General features: G+C 32.9%; 1 long non-coding RNA gene across 1 annotated transcript in view; it reads right to left on the reverse strand.

Annotated features, from left to right (window-relative positions):
• LOC139424998 (uncharacterized) overlaps positions 1-3,275 on the reverse strand; it is a 141,107-nt gene that overhangs the window by 134,596 nt on the left and 3,236 nt on the right. The window contains exon 2 of the long non-coding RNA XR_011636149.1: positions 1,593-1,725. This is a non-coding gene — a long non-coding RNA (uncharacterized lncRNA). The remainder of the gene's footprint in view (positions 1-1,592; positions 1,726-3,275) is intronic.

Consider the following 3,275-nt stretch of genomic DNA (forward strand, 5'->3'; position numbering starts at 1 on the left):
TCAGCTGCGGCAATCTCATACTATTAAGCTAGGCAGAAGTGAGTAGTCTTTGTCGATAGATCTCTATTTTAGTATTTTTTCGAAAACGCTTTTTTCACGAATTTATATATTACGAATTTATTTGACGATTTTTGATTTATATCACAAATTTATTTGTTTTATTATTGTTATTAGTTATTCATTGAAAAATGAGTCTCAGTCGTGCTGTTACGCTTTAAGATTTTATACTATAGCACATTTCTGATAGGTTTAATGAATTGCGTGTCATTTATTTGAATTCAAATTTATTTTAATGACTTAGTATTTACTAAAAAGATGTAATTTTTTTTAAGAAGTTGTTATATGGATTTGAATGATTGTTTTGAATTCTTAGAATTTTGTGCATTTGCAATGTACCTAAGTTAGTAGCGAGCGTAGGAAGCCACTAGTATCAATATATTATTTCAGCATATAAAAAAAGTAATAATACTTTTTCCTCAATAGTGTTTTTTTTTGGTCAATGTTTACTTATTTATCATGGAAAGTGCAAACGTCGCTGATAATGCTCTAATTTAATAACGTCTGAGACTTTATTCATAAAAAATGTTCTCCACAAATTATGTCTGTAATCACTTAACATTACTTAAATTCTTTAAATGTTTTAAAGTATTAACGTTTTTTTCAAATCGAATTAAAATATTAGTTTCATTTAGAATAATCTTTTTAGATGATTTTTTAAATGACTTTTATCAAATTTATCTCATGAAGCTGTTCTATCATGTTTCACCTTTCACCTTTTTTTTAATGGCGGGCACTTGAGATGTATTTTCCCATCGGCCAGGAGTGCCAGAACGGCTGCTCTCTTCTCGTTACCCAGTGGACATCTGTGGCGAAGCCACGGTTTTTTTTAATATAATTATTTATTACTTTTTTATTATCTAATTTACTACAGTTAGTTCTGCTAGAGATAAATCTACACCCAAGTCAAATTTCTTGATGGTCCAATCAAAATATTTTGATGGTTTATGTTGGTTTAAGTGCGATTTCTGCTGGTCCATCATCATTTGATGGCCAACACCATTCAAAACTTTCCATTACGCGTTCATAGACTTTAATATGCCAACAAACTTCCCTCATTCCATGATCGAAAATGCTACTTTAAAACTTCGATTGTTAACCATCAAGAGAAGTTTGATTTTCATGGACCAACAATCCATGATCCGTCCAACTGTACATTTCCATGATGTTTTAGAGAACAAGTTTGTTGTTCGTCCAATTATTTGCAGTTAGGTGCCATAGCCAATTAGGCGTCTTAAATTTAAAAAAAGTTAAGAAAAATCTGAATGAAAGATCAAATTTCTCAGAAAACTATGATTGTTAACCATCAGGAGAAGTTTGATTCTCTTGAACCCACAATCCATGATGATCCGTCCAACTGTACATTTCCATGATGTTTCAGAGAACAAATTTGTTGTTTGTCCAATTATTTGCAATTAGGTGCCTTAAATTTAAAAAAAGTAAAGAAAAATCCTAGAAATATGAATGAAAAAAAATGTTTAATTTGCTGTTGAGTTGCAATGAAATGTTTAGAAAACTGGATTAATGAAACTTACTAACAAGCAGGTCCACAATTCTTTTTCGCACACTCTTCAATTTTTTGATGGAATTCGGTCGAATGAAATACTTCACTTCTCTCATTTTCAGCGGAGGACGAATAAAATTCTATATATTTCTTAGAATCAGTATCTGAGAAGTCATAAACATCAGTGTAAGACAATGATTCATTAAAGTTTGATCAACAAAAAAATGCATTAAAAACATATTTTAACTCTTAACATTGCTGCGGTCGATGGTATTTCCCATCCTTCAAAAATAACTCAAACTTTCACATGAAGAACTTAGTGGAAGAACTGACTAAGTGACCTTTTAGTTAGTTTGAGTAAATGATGTGCTAAAGTTTATACGTTTATCCTTTTTTCGATTTTTCATTCGATCATTTTCAGTATGTTAAGATATAGCTTACAAATATTTTTTGGTGCCTATTTTTTTGATTCAAACACTTTTTTAAGAAAAACAGATATGCAGCTTTTTTAAATTTCATTTTCAACTTCTTATCCTTGAATCTAGAAAACGAGAGAATACCAGTTTAAAAGGAAAAAGTCACAATGACTTTCAAGAAAAATTCTTTTAAGTGACACAAATCAGCATTTGCAAAAAAGTGAAGATATGAACAACAAAAACCTCTGATGGTTAACCCGATACCAAAGCAGCTCTGACATGTTTCCACACAAGTATAATTTGCATCAATCACGGCAATCACTGCTAACAGGAAGCATAAAGTTCAACTACCTATCTCTGTCTTTCAGTCATGTGTAGACTTAGTCTGCTCCCTCTGAACAATGCTAATTTTTGCGAAAAAGTTGCCATTAGTTTTAGCAAACATATAAGTCATCTTATGGGCATCGTTTATAATTTTGTTACTGTGGATTTAACATCTAAAATTTTAATTTAATTATTAATTTACTTTCTTATATTACAAACAAATCATATGCTAAAAATGAAAATTCAAAATTTCTGCCATTATAATTGAAAAGGAATTTAAATAAAGTTGAACACAAGGCAAGAAAAACATCGGTAGCTGAGTGGAATGATGGTAGCCAAAAGAAGCATAACTCCTTCACCATTGTTCCACAATATACAGGGTGTCTCAGTTAAGCGTTTCAGAACTTCTAAGAGGGATAGGGGGCATCCTGACGACTCAAAATCATATAGCAATGTGGGGTCGGAAATGCTCTCCTGAAGCGGTGACGTACACAAAAGCACCATAAAGAAATGAGACCGTAAGTGAAAAATCGCTATAATAATACATTAAAAAAATTATATGGTACATGGGCCAAAGTAAGTGTTCGAAGTTTCTGCCACCGGCTACAATGTACACCTCACATCTCCGGCGCATGGACTTTCGAACATTCTGCAATACTCCAGGCATATCTCGCAGGCAGCTACTGCGATTCTTGCATCCAGCATTATCAACAGGGGTGTCATAAACCAGTGTTTCATATGATTCCAGAAATCAAGACATGATAGGTCGGGTGACCGAGGAGGCCATATAATTTTTTCAATGTATTATTATAGCGATTTTCACTTACGGTCTCTTTTCTTTATGGTACTTCTGTGTACGTCACCGCTTCAGGAAAGCATTTCCGACCCCACATTGCTATGTGATTTCGAGTCATCAGGATGCCCCCTACCCCTCTTAGAAGTTCTGAAACGCTTAACTGAGACACCCTGTATAT

Source organism: Parasteatoda tepidariorum, chromosome 1, assembly GCF_043381705.1.
Source record: "Parasteatoda tepidariorum isolate YZ-2023 chromosome 1, CAS_Ptep_4.0, whole genome shotgun sequence".
Lineage (NCBI taxonomy): Eukaryota > Metazoa > Arthropoda > Arachnida > Araneae > Theridiidae > Parasteatoda > Parasteatoda tepidariorum.